Here is a 12646-nt window from a genome sequence, read left to right as displayed (position 1 = left end):
AATTATCTGTTGATATCTCTTTTTCACTTTGACAGCACGTTTTTATGTTAAACTCTGCTTTTTCTGCCCTCTGACTTTTCTTAGTTGACTTGCACCTCATGAAACAGAGAAACACTATTCTAATAGCTGTGGTGGCTCTCTGTCAGAGATTGATGTCATTGCAGCCTTGTCATCTAATGATGTGGGATGAAAGAAATGTAGAACTGTAAGTCAGCCACAGAAAAGATGAGGAAGTTAGCAGACCTGCCTGTATCAAAGTTTGTTAGGGAGTTCCTAGGCTTTTCTTTCAGAGAAGGAAGAATACCTCAGTGAAAGAAGGTTCTGATATGAGGAAGAGGTGCCATGTAAACAGTGAAGGCTGGTACTACTGACAGCAGTACACAGCCAAGAGCTCTGCCTGGACAGGGGAAATGTTGATTTTGGTTAGTACCTAGAGTACCTACGTGCTATGGCTTGTGGAAAGCTTCCTTCCAGAGTCTTTTGAAGAAGTAATTTGTTCTGGCTGCCCCATTGTATTAAGTCTCAGACTTGATGAATTTCCATCTTTAGAGATGTAGACGTTTCTGCCTCTGTCTCGCTAGTAGAAATCCCAGTATGCATACATCTTTGTGCTGGGAAAGCAGATCTAATACATCGTTCACTATGATATCAGTAAGTTGAGTATCTAGGTAAGATATGACTGTCATAAAAATATATATATTGATATGGATGTCATAGGATTAGTAGCATCTAAAATGTTGTGTTTAAAGGTGGATCAGGCCTTAGTTACTTTCCAGTGAACCAGAAAACAAGATTATTTCCAAAACGAACAATGTAAGATAGAACATCCCAAGACGACACTAAGAGGAGGAGAGGAGGTGGATACGACTGTAGTGAGTTTGTTTAATATTGCAGAATTTTCACAGAAATGTTGCTGTCCAGAATACTTGGCATGATGTTCAGTGTGTATGATACATGCTTATGTGACAAAACAAAAGAAAGTGAGGAAGAAATGAACTCCCTTGTACAATGTCTCTCAGATAAATCTTCTGGCAAGGAGGTAGAATGGGTAGGATTTATTTGCCTTTCTTTCCTTTTGAGTGGCCTTTACCAGTACACATTCACAATAGCTACGCTATGAACTTCAAATGCAAATACAATCAGTTTTATAACTTGTGGAGTTCAGCAGATACTTTTGTTTGTACAGTGGATGTTACCCAGATGTAGCATCTGACTGCTGGTATTCACATCAAATTGTCTTTTTTTTTTTTTTTTTTTGTTACTTAGCACTTCTAGAAGAAATATATCCATTCCCCCTTCCATTTTTTTTTCTCCTCATTCTGGGATATAAGCAAATTGAAAATTAAGGCTGTCATTTAGAAATTAAAAAGACCTGGTGTTGGCACTGTAAAAACATAGTTATTAAAATGTTTATAAGTGTACAGTACAAAACTCAGGAAAATATATGTTCTCTGGGCAGGAGGAACATTTGCCACATCTCTGTAGTAGCTGCAAAATCTCATCACTTGTAATAAGAAGCTGTCTGTACAAAATCCAAGCCTTTAAATTAGCATATGCTGTAAGCAGGCTTGGCCACATGGCTGAACTTAATTAAAGCTCAACAACTCTTTCTTTTGGGTTCTATGTACAAAATCTATTAAAAAAAAAAAAAAAAAGGAAAAAAAAGAAACCATGAGCTGTTTGCTCACAGGACTTCAAGCAGCCTTGACCTCTGAAGTTCTGGGACTTTGGGCAAAACTTTTCTATACTTTCTCCATTTCTTTCACACTTATACACACTATTTCTACTTTTTCTGTTACATCTAACAGAAGTCTCTCTCTCTATATATATGTTTTTAGTTGGATCTACATATTATCTTTATGCTATCGAGAGAATACTTGCGTCTACCAAAAAAAAAAAAAAAAAAAAAAAGAGAGAGAGAGAGAGAGAGAGAGAGAGAGAAATGCTTTCCTGTTATGTAGCAACAGGTCTCCATTCAGTGTTGCTGCAACACATTGCCATGGTGACAGGAGGTGTTGCTAGGAAGTTTTCCAGTGGTTCTTAGGTTGCTGACCTGAATATTTAAGCCTTAAAGGGGCCGCTGAAGTGTGCACTTTGAATTACAGATAAAAACAAATAAATATCTTGTTGATACTAACAGATTGTTATGTAGTGTTTAGCAGTGAAAGCAGTTTTATAACACAACACCAGCACTTTTTCAGTGTTATGGACTGGTTTTCAGTACCACTGCTTTAGAAGTTCACATCACATAGACAGAATTCAAGTAACCTGACTGACAAATCACAAACCTTTGCTGTGGCACTAAAGGGGATTTTCATATTTGTATGTACTTAAGAGGAAATGTAAAGCCTTATTCCCAATGTAGGAAGACCAGAAAACTCCTTGTTGTATTTATGTATGTGTCACAATTTGAGGTCTATATTTGAATGAAATTAATCTGATTAATGAATAAGGACTAATCTGAGAGAAGGTAGGATGAAGACAACGAAGCAAGAATGCTGAATAGGACCCACAAATCTCATCCACCTACATCCAACTCAATTAAGAGTACCAAGAGGATCGCATCTGTCCTCCTAGTTTTCAGTTTTATTGTCACTAATTACATAGCTTTTTACAGTTATTTTAGGAATTGATAAAATTTTAAAATTGTAAAATCTAAGGCATTTGCTTAGCTATATTATTTAGGAAATCAAAACTGAAGGAATATTTTGTATCTTGCTTGTTTTTTGTTGATCATTTTGTTTAAGATACAGCTGAGTAGACAAATGGAGAGTAGTGTATCTTGGCTTCAGCAAGATGTTTGATATTTTCTTCCACAACATCCTTGTGGGTAAGATGGGAAATATGGGATAGAGAAGTGGACAGTGAGGTGGATTGAGAATTGACTGACTGGCAGAGCTTGGAGGGTTGTGACTGATGGTGCAGAGCCTAGTTGGAGGCCTGTAACTAGCAGTGTTCCCCAGGAGTTTGTTCTGGGTCTGGTCTTACTCAACATCTTCATCTATGTCCTAGATGAAGAGATAGAATGCACCTCTGCAAGTTTGCTGATGATATGAAGCTGGGAGGAGTGGCTGACACACTGGAAGGCTGTGCTGCCATTTCAGCAAGACCTGGACAGGTCGGAGAGTTGGGTAGGGAGGAACAAGGGCAAGTGCAGAGTCTTGCATGTGGGGAGGAATTACCTCATGCATCTGTATGGGTTAGGGAATGACCTGCTGGAAAGGATCTCTGCAGAGAAAGACCTGGATGTACTGGTGGACTACAGGCTGGCCATGGGCCAGCACTGAGCCCTCGTGGCCAAGAAGGCCAGTGGTATCTTCGTGTGCATTAAAAAGAGTGCAGCTGGCACAAGGAAGATGATTGTCCCCCTCTGCTCTGCCCTGTTGAGGCCACATCTGGAATACTGTGCCCAGATCTGGGATCCCCAGTACAAGATAGACAGGGAACTGCAGAAGAGAGTCCTGTGGAAGGCCACAAAGGTGATGAGCAGCCTGGACTATCTCCCTTATGAGGAAGGACTTACGAGAAAGAGGGGTAAACTGTTTCTTTATAGTTTACCACAACAACATAAAATTGTTGGAAATATTTATAAGAGAAGCTCCTGGGTTTGCAGGCAAGCTGGAAACAGTATTATCTCACTGCTGTTATGTGTTAATCAGAAGTAATAAAAAGATATGCTACACTGCAAAGCATAAGGATGCTATATAAGGCAGGTGATGTTAGAAAATGTGTAGTTGTGGTAGGAACAGTAATCCTCCAATTTTTCTTTGCAAAATTCAGAAAAGAGACATCTATGGAGGAGGCCTACATGGCAGATGGAAAATGGTTTTGCCTAGAGCTCACTGAGCATCATCTCTTTCCAAGACACTCTTCATTTAAATCATTCATGAATGAGCCTGTCTAAATGACGCTTGTCCTGGAAAACAGAAGGGGAGAATTCACTGTGGCCTTCTAATATCTGAAGATCATCTTGAGGGAGATCACACAGCATGTGTGGGGCAACCTGGGGATTAGGCACAGCCAACATGGGTTCATGAAAGGCAGGTCCTACTTGACCAACCTGATCTCCTTCTATGATCAAGTGACCCACCTGGTGGATGAGGGAAAGGCTGTTGATGTAGTCTATCATCTAGCCTTCAAGCAAAGCCTTTGACACTGTCTCCCACAGCATTCTCCTGGAGAAGCTGGCAGCCCATGACTTTGACAGGTTTACACTATACTGGGTAAAGAGCTGGCTGGATGGCTGGGCCCAGAAGGTGGTGGTGAAGGGAGTCACATCCAGCTGGTGACTGGTCACAAATGTGTTCTACAATGTTTTGTACTGGGGCCACAATGTTTTGTACTAAGATAAATGTTAGATATCTTTACTGGTGAATCAGACAAGGGCATTGATTGCATCCTACTGAAGTTTGCAGATGACACCAGGCTTGCAAGAAGTGTGATAGAATCATAGAATCATAGAATAGCTTGGGGCAGAAGGGACCCCAAGGATCATCAAGTTTCAACCTCCCTGCCTCAGACAGGGCAGTCAACCTTTCGCCCTGCCTGGGGGAAGAAAGGCCCTGCAGAGCAATCTGGACAAGCCGGATTGCTGGGCTGAGGCAATGGGATGAAGTTCAGCAGGACCAAGTGCTGTGTTGTTCTACACTTTGGCCACAGCAACCCCAGGCAATGCTACAGGCTTGGGGCAGAGTGACTGGAAGACTGTGTAGAAGAAACATACTTACAGGTGTTAGTTGATACTCGGCTAAACATGAGCTAGCGGTGTGCCCAGGTGGCCAAGAAGGCCAATGGCATCCTGGCTTGTATTAGAAACAGTGTTGCCAGCAGGAGCAGGGAAGATACTCAGCCCTGGTGAGGCCCTGCTTGAGTACTGTGTTCACTTTTGGGCCCTTCGCTATAAGGAGGACAACAAGTCCTTGATGTGCGTTCAGAGAATGGCATCGAAACTGGTGAGGGCTCTGGAACACAAACCTTATGGAGAATCCTATGGGGAGTGGCTGAGGGAGCTTGAATTGTGTGGACTGGAGAAGAGAAGACTCAGGGATGACTATCGATCTCTACAACTATCTGAAGGGACGTCATGGTGAGGTGAGGGTTGGCTTTCTTCTCCCATGTAACTAGCAATTTGACTAGAGGGTATGGCCTCAAGTTGCACCAGGGGATATTCAGGTTGGACATTAGGAAATACATCTTCTCTAAGAGAGTAGGCAGGTGCTGGAACGGGCTCCCCTGGGAGGTGGTGAAATCACTGACCCTAGAGATGTTAGTGAAACATTTAGATGTTGTACTGAGGGACATGGTTATTGGGAAATACTGATGATAGGTGGATGGTTGAACTGGATGATCTTAGAGGTCTTTCCCAACCTTGGTGATTCTATGATTTGATGATTCTAACGGAAGCCTTTTCCTGCAGAAAATCTATATCAGGAAGTATCCTGCTAGGACAAGGAGAAATAGCTTTAAAGTAAAAGACAGGAGATAGTGAAATAAGGAAGAAATTCTAAACTGTAAGAGTGATGAGGCCCTGGCACAGGCTGCCCAGAGAAGTTACAGATGCTCTATCCCTGGAGGTATTCAGAGCCAGGATGGATGGGGCCCTGGGCAGCTCAACCAAGTGGGCAGCAGCCCTGCCCATTGCAGGTGGCTGGAACTAGAAAGTCCTTGATGCCCCTTCCAACCCAAGCCATTCTATGATTCTGTGATTGCAATATCAAAACTGTGTCGTAAAGTGTTAAGATTTGGACTGGAAGAGAGATGAGGCAAGAAGGAATAGGTACAGTCAGCTTGCTCATGTTTAATACTTATCTGAAAGGAGAGACACCATGATCATGCAGGTGGTTTTCCAGGGTGAGGTTCATCTCCTGCTCTCTGGGTGTTCTGAACCCTGTGATTTCCCCATACGCGGGAAACTGGACAGCACAATATATGATAGCGGGGGACTGTGTTTGCACTCACAATTTTTTTCCTTTGTACCCAGCACTGGTGAGGCCACCTCTCAAGTACAGTTTTAGGCCCTTCAGGACAAGAAAGGCATTGAAGTGCAGGAGTGTGTCCAGAGAAGGACAGTGAAGCTGTGAAGGGTCTGGAGAACAAATCTTGTTAGAAATGGCTTAGGAAAACAGTTTAGTCTGAAAAAGAGGAGGGTCAGGGCCTCATTACTCTATCCTGAAAGGAGGTTGCAGAGGTAGGGCTCAGCCTGAAGTTGCACCTGTGGAAGTTCAGGTTGGATATTAGGCAAAATTCTTCTCAGAAGGAATGGTGTGGTATTAGAACAGGCTGCTGAGGGAAATGGTAAAGTCGCCATTCCTGGAGGCATTCAAGAAAAGGATAAATGTCACACTGAGGGACATGGCCTAGAGCAGTCACAGGCATGGGATGATGGTTGGACTAGTTGATCTCAGTGGTCTTTCCAACCTTAATGATTCTGAGATTCTGTGAACTAAACTAAATTGAAGTATAAGAGAATCTTCAAGGTGCAGTTCTTCAGATTTTCACTCAAATAGCCTTTGGGATAATTTTCTAGAGATGTGGCTAATTTACCAGGATTATGAGAAGAGGTAAGAGGTAAGCAATGCTGAGGGGTCTAAACACTAACTGATAGTTCAGGCAAAGGACTTGAAGTCTAAGTTAACTCATGCTCTCTCCTAGTCACTACCACTTAAGTGACAATTGATTCAGTGCCTGTGAGATTTCTAAACTTGGAGCCATAAATGTACTATGCTTGTATATGGCTCTGAGTGTTGGCTGTTTTTCTTTTCCTGCTGTCTACACCATATTTTTGTTATTAACAAGCAATCTGCCTTTGTGACACTTTCCTCTATTCATGCTGGTAATGTGACTCAAACTCTTAACTACTGCAAGACAGACTTTTGGGAATAATAGTTCTTACAGTGGCAGAATCATGCCTATATTTGTATTTAGTAAATCTTGAATCTTTCTGAGTAAGCTTTTCATTCACTGAGGGATTGTTTATATGGGAAAGAACAAATGATTTAAGGTCCAGATCTCTTCTAATAATTAATTCCCAAGTACATCTTTACTGAGCTCTAGGTGTCCTGGCTACAGGAACCTGTCAAGAATATCAGTTTTCTTCTCTAAACAGGCTTAAAAAGAAAAACAAAAAAAACAAAAAAAACAATAAAACCAGCTCCTCTCCAACAAAATCATCTGTATTTGAAAGGGGTGTCTATTCTGCTCTCTGTGCAGCAGGAGGACTCCTACGTGCTTTAACTATCCAATACTGCACCCCAGAGGTGAGAAAGCATCACCAACTTTCTTCCATGAAAGAAACCGAAGCATTGTGCTTCGGTGCCTTTATGGCCTTTAGTGTTCATTCTGAGCACCATAAAGGACAATTTTGACCTTGCATAACAGTTATGTAATGCCACTGAGTGGCTTAGTTTTGCATTTGAGAATTACCATAGACAGTGTGCTTTGGCCAGAACAAATAATTTAGCTGCTGCATTTGCCACTACACTGTTTGCATTTGCCACTACACTGTACACTGCTGTGATTAAAAGTGAGTAAGTACTTAGATGGGTCAGCAGTTTCTCACTGAAGTATCTCCTGACAAGGTACCTTGGCTCTATTTCTACCCTAGCCCAAGTACACATTAAGTGATGGTAGAATTCCAGGTACACCGTGTTTCTAAACCCCTTTCCTCCATTCTCTCCCTTTCCTCACATTCTCTTTCTTGGTCACCAAATTCTGCTGGACTGAAATGAAGCCTGAAAGAAGCATGGAGCACAGACACTCGGTCAGACCTTTGAGTTGCCACAAGTTTTACTTACCATAATGGGCTTAGCATTTTGTGACAGATGTGTTCTGCAGACATGGCCCTGAAGACTTCTTGAAAGACTTGCTTAAGCATGGACTTAATTTGTGCGAGCTTTGTACAAGTCTGATGAATCCTAGGTTGAGCCTGAATGCCCAGTATACCCTCCAGAAACTGAACAATCTTGTGCTGCTACACAAGTGGCTGAAAAACACATGAAGTACAAATAATGGCAAGCAGAACCTCCAGAAAGGTATGCATTCAGTACAAAAGACAGTTTAAAATCACACCATGCAATGCACTTGACTTAACACTGCAGCACACAAAAGGTCTGCATCTCAGGGTAGCTGAGAGCTCCACAGGCTTTGGTTTTAGTAGAGTTAGCTTCTCTTAATGACAGGAAAATAAGTGTTGTAAGAAAAAGGAGTTCTTAACAAGGTAAACCATGGAGGAAAGATGTTCTGGGAGCAGATCAGGTAACTGCAGATATGCATTTATTTTCCTGAATCATTATCTTACGGTGTGATCTTGGCTAACTCAGATCCCATGCCTTCATTTTCTCAAGATGTTTACCCACTTTTCGAAAAATGCTTTCAGATTCCTAGATGTAAGATTGCATCAACAAGCAAAGCATCAGTACTGCTGCAGTTCTATTGCTTTCTGAGCTATTTATCTTATGAGTATCTCTGGTGAGCATAGTCTACTGCACTTCCACTGAGCAAAGCTTGCAGTCATTGTCATTGTCTGTCTTTCTTTTTGATTGACAAGCAACTTCCTAGAATCTGTTGTCTATTAGTATGAAATAATCACCTTATCTAATGTTTATAAAATGTGTCTGATTTTACCAGGTTTTGGGAACCCTGGAAGCCCATGAATGGAATGTATCTTTCATTCTCCTTGATAATGATTCCCATATCATATATTGTCCCTTTTATACCGCAAAGTTACATTTACATAAGTTTCGGAGAGGGATCCCAGCCAAGTTCTTCTGGACGCCTTAATTACAATAGTATAAATGTTTCCATCCTGAAACCAAAATGAGTTTCATTTCTGTAATAGTTTCCATATGTGGGAAAGCATACAGTCTCTTCTGGATCTAAACACTCACTAACTTTTAAGAACTCTAAATGGACTTCTGTTCTCACACTGGTACACCTGTGGTTTCATTGGAAGGAGCCTAGAACCTCCTGCTGCCATTGGTCTTGATGTTAATGTCTGTCCTTCCTCACGTGACCTGCTTGATTTTAAATGGACCTCCAGACTGTTTAGATATTGATTCTATGTAAAACCCTATTTTCTTTTTCTTTCTTTCTTTCTTTCTTTCTTTCTTTCTTTCTTTCTTTCTTTCTTTCTTTCTTTCTTTCTTTCTTTCTTTCTTTCTTTCTTTCTTTCTTTCTTTCTTTCTTTCTTTCTTTCTTTCTTTCTTTCTTTCTTTCTTTCTTTCTTTCTTTCTTTCTTTCTTTTTCTTTCTTTCTTTCTTTTTTTCTTTCTTTCTTTCTTTCTTTCTTTCTTTCTTTCTTTCTTTCTTTCTTTCTTTCTTTCTTTCTTTCTTTCTTTCTTTCTTTCTTTCTTTCTTTCTTTCTTTCTTTCTTTCTTTCTTTCTTTCCTTCTTTCCTTCTTTCTTTCTTTCCTTCTTTCTTTCTTTCCTTCTTTCTTTCCTTCTTTCTTTCTTTCTTTCTTTCTTTCTTTCTTTTGGTAATTCATGCTGTTATACAAGTACCCTTCTGCAAGCATGCCTCTAAACGTTACCCCTTTGTAACAGAAGCCTGAATTTTGTTCAAAATCTAAAGCAGTAACTCAATAACTCTGCAGGCAGATGATGTGAAATGAAGAATCTAGTCTCATTTTTGTAAAAATAAACTACATCTCTCAATTTCTTTACTCTTTTATTTAGACACAAATTACCTGTAGTTCACTCTCTCCATTTTGATCAGTAATTTGATCAGTTGCAGATCAGCTTTGTTAGTTTTAATTGAACAATCAGCTCTGCAATAAATCTGGTTTCAGGTTTGTTCTGCAAGGAAATAACTGGATACACAAAACTTTTAGAGATTCTGCATGGAGGTTTTTTTTTTTTTTTTTTTTTTTTTTTTTTTTTTTTTTTTTTTCCCCAATGTTCAAATTGATGAATGTTCAAATTTGAACTGATGTTCAAACCAGTTTTCTGTTTTCTATGAGAATTAGAATGATGAAAACACTGAATAAAGAGGATAAAGTATTTTGAGTTTTGTACGAAGTACTTCAATGTGCAAAAAGATCGTCATTTGGAGCCCGCCGCTCCTCGCAATGTACCTCGTGAGGTCAACCTTACCGCATAGCCCTCTGGTGGCATGAGTTGGTAATTCAAAACGCTTTTCATACTGCGAGGGAAACAACTGCTTTCAGGGTTTAAACAGAGACAGTTCAGTAAAAGAAACAATTATTTTATAGGTCGGTATTAATGCAGAATTAAACATCATTTGAATACACCATCGTTTAACAGATTAAACCTGGTTAGAACAATCACATAACATGATTTTGAAATAAATCTGCAGTCAGTTTATTGTCCCCCAGTACAATCCTTTGTCCTACAAGTCTTACAGTACGATGCTGTAGAAGAGAAAATTGCATTTTAAAGCCTAAGTTGCAGGAATAGTCATCCTCTGTGATGAACACAGAGCACACACACACAACATACTAAGGAAAAAAGACACAAGAAAACCCTCATACTACTTGTGAAAGAGAACTGGAGCTTCAATAATCTGTCTGCTGCAGACCTCTTTCCATTTTTGTGAGGAATAAACCATAGATTTTTGACTATAAGGTCAGAATTTTTAGCTGTGTATTTTTCACCAGAATCATATTTATCTGCAGGAATAAAAAAGAAATAATGAACAATGAACAATGGTCTGCCACACTTCTTACTAAATCACACTTTCATATCATGTCTGGTAGATACGCTTGGTTCTGCACAAATGCCTATCCTTGCTGTAAGCAAATTTCCTGTGGGAAAACAGAGTGGAACCTTCTCCTAGCATCTGAAGTTCCTCAATGTGTAATATATTGTCTGAGTGTTCAGTTTACTTGACATAGGTGTACTCTCAGTGGTGCTGGTCCTGTATCTGCATTAGTGCACTAAGTTCAATTGCAAAGCCACGTTTCTCTCTGGTGCAGCCCGCTCACAGCCTATAGCTGAAATAGAAACCTCTGCCTCTCTCCGTCAGCCTGAAAGCAGAGACTGTGGTGCACAGAAAGTGCTCGTGCCATGCGGGCTGTGTGCCCTCAGCAGGCCATGGGTATGTGCTGCACAGCTGCCCTCGCGCTCCCTGCTCCTGCAGACCATGCGGCTGCGTGTGGCTGTGAGCTGTGGGCCCTCAGCCAGGGGCAGGCAATGTGTCTGTCGGCGTTCTTCCTCCTCTTCCACCACACTCCTGTTGCTGAAGTCGGACCAGTGAAAGCTGCATACTTCACAAGACATCCTCTGTGAGCTGGGGGTGCCAGCATTGTGCTTTACAAAACCTCTGTACGTCCTTCCTGCAAGCAAAATGTGGCCATTAGAAAAGGAACATAATGAACACTGACAGGTAAAAGTGTATTTAGAAGATAAGTTATGGACACAGACCACCAGAATTAGCCTTTAGATTGCTTTTGCCATGGAGCCTTGTGTCATAGGGAAATGAAAGTTTGTATATCTGTGTATGTCAATTAAGTCACATCCTCAGCTAATGGTGCTTTTTGGAAATGTATCATACTGAAACATCGAGCAACATGTTGCCAGTCTCTGTTATTGCACTTCATTATTTCTAGAGCATTTTAAGGTACTCATTTGCTCCAGCAGTGAGTGAATCGTCTTCTCTGGAAGGAGGAACAACAAATGGTAGAGTTCAAACATATCCAAGCATGGAACTCTTTCAAAACAGCTAGCTTTGAAAATCATCCCAAAAAGTCCGTCTGGAAGCCACCAAAGCAGCCTAACAAGCCCGATGAAGACATTTGTCTGGGTTAAAAAGATGCAGCATTGTTTTTTTACATGTTTCAGATACAAAGCTGAGTTTTTCACAAGCATAAAATGAAAACATTTGTGTCATCTAGAGTAAATCCTATCAGACAAATTCTCATTTATCTTAAAAGTAGCAAAGTGCACTGTACCCCAACACATTATTTTTGAGGCTTGCTTAGTAATTTTTCTCTTCCATTGTCATGTATGAAAACATTGACTTTAAATAAGAGACAATAGGATGGAGTTGACAGGTTGTTTGTTCCTGCAGTCAGGTTGGGAGGTAAGCACAGAGTGTACTTAAGTTAAATCTGTGTTTTTTGCCAGTCTCTTGGGTCACTCTGGCCTCCGGTACAATCACCACAAACCTCTGCAGTGGGGTTGGTGTTAGCGGATCACTGCACACGCCTCCAGGTACCAGTGCAGAAACTGGCACTGTGCAAGGCCACACGGCTGCATTGTGAGGGGAGCAGAGCTGGGGCTCTGACAGAGGAATACCTAATGTTGCAAAGTCAGCAGAGGTCAACGTGCTTTCTAGAGTGCTTCCAGAGATGTCTCTACAGGTCAATTCTCTGAAGATAACTGAAATAGCTGAATGTTGCCATGTGTTTTTTGGAGAGAGCAAAGCAAGTCTGTTTACATTCCTTTTAATTGCTTCACGCTTTCAAAGCCTGTTTCTGGCACACTGGTCAGTGTATTTCCAGAGCGTACCTGAGGTAGGCAGAGATTTGCAGCAGCATTGCATCAGATGCAATTGGAAAAAAACCTTATACTGGTGCTTGCCATAACACTCAGCTATTTGAAAGTCTATGCTAGGGTTGTTGGATTCAACTGGACTGAATGTGAAGGTCTGTTTTCAGCTCTCCAACACCTTACAAGCTTGGGCCCGCAGG

General features: G+C 41.0%; 1 non-coding gene across 1 annotated transcript; it reads left to right on the top strand.

Annotated features, from left to right (window-relative positions):
* Positions 1-5800: 5800 nt before the first annotated feature.
* Positions 5801-5963, top strand: LOC112530789. The gene has a single exon (XR_003072602.1). It is a non-coding gene; the product is annotated as a U1 spliceosomal RNA (small nuclear RNA).
* Positions 5964-12646: the final 6683 nt, after the last annotated feature.

This window comes from Gallus gallus, chromosome Z (genome assembly GCF_016699485.2).
Source record: "Gallus gallus isolate bGalGal1 chromosome Z, bGalGal1.mat.broiler.GRCg7b, whole genome shotgun sequence".
NCBI classification, from domain to species: domain Eukaryota; kingdom Metazoa; phylum Chordata; class Aves; order Galliformes; family Phasianidae; genus Gallus; species Gallus gallus.
This window is presented reverse-complemented; position numbering and strand designations above follow the sequence as displayed.